A 7,237-nucleotide genomic window follows, 5' to 3' on the forward strand; every position below is an offset into this window, starting at 1 on the left:
AACAAGAAATACATAGTAAGGCTTTCGGCTTTCAGAAATATTCTTTTTCTTTGTTCTCAAATCAAACAAAATCTGTAATCTTATGGAATTTATCACATAACACAAAATGACATATCGGCTGATGGAGCCGCTTACAAAAATGACATTCTATGCCCACAACTCTGTCTGCAAAGTCTCTAACATCAATCAGAAATCATAGCACATATACTCTGACTCGGCAACACTCCAGGAGCAAATGGAGCTTGCCATGTTCGCTGGAACATCTTCTATAATAGCTTTAACTCATCTGGGTGTACCTGCGTGGCAGGAAACGCAGCCCCCGAAGAAAGGAGGTCAGTACAGAATATGTACTGAGCATGTAAGGCATGGAATACAGAAAAGAGGATCATAACTGAAACAGAGATTTACCAGAATCAAGTATGACCTTTTAAAACATCAAAGCACTTGACTTTTTAAATGAAAATCATGCATATCCATATCATATATCATATATACAGATAACGTGTCCCGACCCTCCTGTGAGGGACTCGGTGGATAAAATCATACATGTCCTCATCATCTATCATACGTGCGTAACGTGTCCCGGCCCTTCAGTGAGGGACTCGGTGGATAGAATTATGCGTGTCACATCATATATCATGTATACATATAACGTGTCCCGGCCCTCTATTGAGGGACTCGGTGGACCAGATATACATAACGTGTCCTGGCCCTCTGTTGCGGGTCTCGGTGAATATAGTCATCATATGCCATCCTGGCCGCCATCCCCGTATCATCATATCATCATATACATATAACGTGTCCCGACCCGCAAGTGAGAGGGACTCGGTGAACAATGCAGAGGAGTGCGCACGATAACATACCCGACTCGGGACTCGGTGAATAGACATATTGAGGCTTGCACGAACAGAGTCGTGAGAAACTATATGCATATAAACCAAGACTCAATAGATAAGTATACTTACCGACATCTGAAGGCTCAGAGACAAGTTTCGGGTCAATCCGACTTAGTATGAGAAAGGTATGAGCGTTTGAAGTACAGAACCTTCTACGAACATTTCAGAAGCCATATTTGGAAAATCGAAGCAACAATCATACCAAGTACCTTTCGGATATCGTATGGATCAAATCAAATATAGCTTTTGGAATCATATGTACATATCAAAATGTATCAGAGACTTAACGGAATAATCAGACGTGCTATCATTTGAAAACCAAGACATTAGTCATATTAAATACCTTTCGAATGTCACTGTGGATTATATCAGAATAGAACTTCGGGGATCATATATACGTACCAAGATATATCAAAGACTCAATGAGATGATCAAAACGAACTATCATTTGAAATCAAGACAATTGTCATATCAAATATCTTTCGAATGCCACTCGGAAACATATCAAATAGAACTCCGAAGATCATAGATACGTATCAAAACCATACGAAATGGCTTATGGAAATCAAGAACGTTAGCCATCCTAGTGGCTCTAAGAATAGGAATTTCTTTGGAATCATATGCATATCGTCTGTTCGTTTTACACAGATCATGCCAAAAGAAAGAAAGGGTAAGCCTTACATACCTGTTCCACGTCCAATTAGCTACGCTTATTCGTCCAATCTTGCTAGTCTACATTCAAGAGAATTGTCATAATCATTAGACTCATCGACATACACTTGTCTTAGTATTCTAAATGAGTTCACTTATATTCTACCGAAATTTCGGCAGCATTTCCCCTGTAAATACACCATCCCCGAGAATCTAACTCGGCCAACTTATCAATCAACAATCCCAGAATTTATCTCGGCCAAATTATCAACAACAGTACCAACAATCATGCCAACAATATCAACAATCAATTCAAGACGCATTCTAACATTAACAACCCTTGTCACATAATTCAACGACCTTTCATTTATATCCAATTCAATCACATATAGTCAAGTTAACACCAATGATCCCACATTCAAATATTAATCTGAAATCTTTCTAACATGATTCAAGAATACTTCAAACGATTTACATAAGATTCCAAACAACCCAATCAACATTTTACTTCGCCCGAAACCTTCCAAATTCAACAAGAACAATAACAACACATTTCATTCTTTTAAGCTCATGAATTATACCTATCACCCGAATCCTTCTCAACTCAACATAACCAACAACAACACTTTCTTTCCTTCCAAATTCATGAACTATAATAATAGTCTATGCATTAACAACTTTATTCTCATAATGACAATAAACTATACTAATATCAAATTAACTTCTTTAACACTCCCACAAAAATTACAACTTCATTTCAAGCCATCAAATCTTCATTTTTATTATGGAATCCACAACAACAACAATCAAAATACTAAACAAAATCAATCTATTTGTTCTACACACACCACTATATTCGGCCACAACATCAACACACACATGTACCATGAATTCCATCCATTTCTACATACTTCAACATACATAATCATCTCTAACACATGTGAAAGAGGATTGAACACATACCTTTCTTCACTTATCTCTTCTTGGTCGACTAGGTTCACCACTTGCACAACAAATGCTTTGCTTACTCCACCAATCACTCCACGTTAAAGAGGACGTTCCAATTGGTTGAATTGCTAGAAGAAATAATTTTTTGATCAATTCTTCAAGGGGTCACTTTTGTGGAGCTATGGCCGAATGACCTTGTCTTCTTTTTCTTTCTTTTGTTTCTTCTCCAAGCTTCTTGATTTGTGGTGATAATTATGACTAATAAGTCATATATATATATATATATATATACATAAATCCTCCATGTGGGCCAAATCCCACCACACTTGGACGACTACAATAATCCTTTCAAGAAGTTTCTTGAGTTTCTTGTGAAATTTCCATTTTGCCCCTAACCTTTCACCATATTACCATGAACCATTTTACGAATTTACCTTTTTACCCTTAGCCTTTCTCAATATTTCCATACTAATAGTATTCATAAATAATATTCATAACCAACTTGTACATTAAAATAATTTTGGAAAATGGTCTTTCCCTCAACTTACCACGACTTCCTCGAAATATCCGAACGTACAAAATACGGACTATAACATCCTCCCCCATTTAGAACATTCGTCCTCGAATGTTCAACTGATCTTATGGGGTCTTGTAACACTTCGGGGAGGGTCCCTCTTATAGTGGTCCTTTTCTCAATGCTCAATCCTTATCATGGGCTTTCTAATCCGCCGCGCCAACTTATTATCCTTGTACTCCCCTGATCATCTCTTCTCTGCTATTGTTTCGTCACCACACCTTGACAGAAGTCATGTCTTTAGTACGCAATCTTCACTTGATGATCCAATATGGCCACAGGTTGTTCCTTGCTTTCATTTGATCTACAGTATTGCAGTCTCGCTTATCATGCTATAAATATCTATCGGCCTTTGATGTTCTCTTTTCTTCACTCCCTGCTTCTTCATGCCTTTATCACTATGTCTTTTTAATCTTTCATTCTAAATATTCATCCAAAAACGTATGTACGAAATGTTTCTTTATTTATTATCCTTCACAGTCCAGTTACCTTTATGGTAGCTTATGATCCGAGTTCACTTAACTTCTTAATTCACAACATCTTTGAGTTCTTACTACAACTTTTCTTCACTTCCTTTCCTCACACTTCTCGACACAAGTATACTTGTCTTTGATTTCTTTGTATTGGCGCTCGTTTCGTTCATCGTTATTCCTTGTTGATTCTCCGGCGTGGATCTCTTACGAATATGACTAAGCATTGCTTCACATCGATGATTCATATAATTTCATAACGTATATTCTCATGTTCCGTATAATTGATGGTCCATGAACTATTTTCTAGTATCCGACAAACCTTTTTATTTCATTCGCAGGCACTGCGTCCTTCCTTTCCTTCAAAAATTTCCAAACTATCAATCTTTTGATGCTTTCGTTATAATAGTCATTGTCATCCGAAATATCCTTTGAGTCTTATCATTCTCTTCATTATCCTTTGTGAACTTAGCTTGTAGCCATTTTCTTGCTCTTTTTATTACTCTTTACAACATGTCGCTGCGTACTTAGGTACGGCGCCAATTTTCCCGATGTGAGGAATTCAGATCATGGCATAAACATATCATAATTCATGTTGGCATGAGGCATTCTCTTAAGGTGTCTTCCATCCTTTTTCCTCATGTCGGCCTCATGGTACACTTCATTGTCAACTCGTTTCTATTCCTTTCATGTATTCTCTTGATATGCCGATATATTTTGAGCTCTGGCCCCGAGCTAATAAATTTTCCTTCTCTAGAGCCTGAAAATGTTGCAAGTCCTTTCTAAGTCTAATATAATATGTTCTCCCCCCCCCCCCCCTTTTTAAGGGGTTCCTTATGCGTCACAGTCTTCGAGTACCCTCGTCTTCGATGATACTTCATTCCTCGTCTTTCTTTCCAACTCTACGCATAACATATCGAAAACTTCATACCATAAGCTTTTCTTTCATTTGCGCCAATATCGTCATTCTTGTCAATATTCCCGTATCTTTCATCCACTATTAGTCCTTTCACCTATTTAGCTCGCTTACTTGTAATTCTTCTCTTGTTGTTCGTAGCATTGGCTTTGGAGTTCATAAGGTATTCCTTAATACGCATGAATCGATTCTATTCTTAAGTCATCCTTTTGGAAAGTGATGTGGCGTGATTTTACGCCACAATCGATGCTTTTTAACTATAAGTTTTACTTGTTTTTAAGCAAGTCTATGTCATTTTACGTAGTTTTTGTCATGTTTCAGGTAATACGAGGTCCCTAGAGCCTAAGTGTGGAAAACAAGCAAAAAAGTTGCAAAACTGGAAATAACTGGAAGTTCTGGAAAATACCGTGGAAAAATACTCTACGCGATCGCGCAGAGTACCCACGCGATCGCGCCCACGCGGGAATTGCACTCCACGCGTTCGCTCTGTAATGTATCGCGACCGCGCCCACGCGCGTTGTTAATGACACACGATCGCGCAGGCTCGACACGCGATCGCGATTAAGGGAGCAGGGGAGCTAACGTCATCCACGCGGTCGCGCAGGAACATGGCGCGATCGCGTTGAAGGATTTTTGAAAATTTCGACCAGAACTCGGATTTTGACGATTTCTTCCATTCCAGTTCATATAAATAGAAAATTAGGGCAAAAACATTAATATCTTTGGCAGCTCCCACAAGTTGGAGGCTAGGGTTCCTACAAAAATGTTCTCTCTTCTTTTTAATCCTTGTTGATGGAAATCTCTTGGTGACAATTAAGATTGAAACTCTTGTTGTGCTTATTTATTCATTTGCATTGTTCTTAATCAAGTAAGTTTTTGCTATTTTAATTATTCTTGTTCTTGAATGTTTTCAATGGATTAGCTAACCTTTGAACTCGCCCATTTACTTTGTTTGAAACTCGGAAGAGAAAGAACGGAGTTGGGTTAGAATAATTAACATGAATTTGGGGCGTTAACCCTCATCTAATGGAAATTGATCTAGGAATAGGCAATACCACTTGTAGCCATATTCGGATGTTCTTAATGCTCCTAATTGCTTGAGGGATCTTCAATTGGGTAGTCTAGTTAATCTTCAGAAGAAGTTAATTTAGAGTCATTATCCGAGGCTAAATAACATAAACTTGCTATTATTTACAATTCGTGAAATAGATTGGATCGTTACTTGAGAAGTAGTTTCCCTCCTTCTATTCTTGTTGCCATTGATCAATTTACTTGCTTTCTAGATTAGAATTTATATTTTCATATTTTATAAAAACCTTATCAAAAACCACCATTGATGCGTTCGGGCATAGCTATTGTTAGTGATAATTCCTAATCTGCTTAAATCACCTACATATTGTTCTCTGTGGGATTCGACCCCGACTCATAGTTGGGTAAATTATATTTGCATACGACCGTGCCCATTCTAATTAATAGGGTGAATTTGGACGTTATCAAAAATGGCGCCGTTGCCGGGGAACAATTGGTGTATTTTGGCTAATCTAGGAAATAAGCTAACTTGCTTTGATCCGAACCCGTAAATATTTGTGTAGTTGTTTTCTGTGTTTTATTTTATATAATAATAAAAAAAAATGGCATCTCTCCATGAAAACTTGTTTAGTAATGACTTTTATTGTGAGCATGGCCAAATTGGTGAGTTCAAACTCATGATGGAGTGTCTACTAGGTGAGGGTAATGAAAATCAAAAAGCCTTTGAAGAGTACTTGGAAACTAGTCTCCAACTTGGTTTGATGAAAGAAGAAGAAAATCCTCCACGGGCAAATCATTATGAACTACCCAATGCTCAAGATAACAGGGTAAATCATGAAGATGAGTTTATTGGGAATGCCAAAGAAAAAAATGAATGGGAGTCAACCATTGTTCTGAACAATATGGTTGGTGTTGACCCCAATCCGGGGGAAAAAGAGGATGTCATAGTTCAAAAAGTTCAAGAGCCTTATATTCTGCAATTTGAAAATTCAACAAGGCAAAATGACATTCCTCACTTGAAAGCCAAGAAGTGTAGAATGAACAATATTTTACTTGGCGTGATCAGATATTTACCACCCCCCGCTGCTCGTGGTCACAAACTTGATTCCAAGTTAGGTGCCCAATTCATAAGCTCCAAATGGCGAGAAAAGCGGTAAAGTTGGTAACCGTCGTGCCGCGACGTTAACTTAAGCGTTTGGTGGGAGGCAACCCATCGTTTTTAAAATTTTTAATCATTTTTGAAATTTGATTTTTTAGAATTGTTTAGTTTATGATTTGTGACTAATCTGCAAAATTTCAAAATTTTTGGAATTGTTTTGAGCAGGCTGGGTTTTCAGAACAGCCACAAATCAGTAGTTGCTGGTTTCTGTAATTTGTTAGACTGGTTTCTGTGCTTATTTTCTGAATCTGGAAAAATAGGGGCAAATCTTACTCTTTGCGATCGCGACCAGAACCCACGCGATCGCGTAAAAAAAAAAAAAATAAAATAAAATAAAAATTAACGCTACGCGATCGCGCGGTAAGGACACGCGAACGCGCAGAGGCGCGTGTCCAGTTATCAAAACAGAATTAAAAAGGGCAAAACGGCTTAACCCCCATTTCCACCCCTCATTTCCTTCACTTTTTCTCAAAAATTCTCTCAATTTTCTCTCAAATTCAACTTCAATTTTTAAGAAGAATTCTTCAACTTGCAACCACAAGGTATGTGATTCTTTCATTGTCTTGTTCCTAGGGTTGTTTTTATCATCTTTCC

The sequence above is a fragment of the Lycium barbarum genome, chromosome 10 (genome assembly GCF_019175385.1).
Source record: "Lycium barbarum isolate Lr01 chromosome 10, ASM1917538v2, whole genome shotgun sequence".
Taxonomy (NCBI): Eukaryota; Viridiplantae; Streptophyta; class Magnoliopsida; order Solanales; family Solanaceae; genus Lycium; species Lycium barbarum.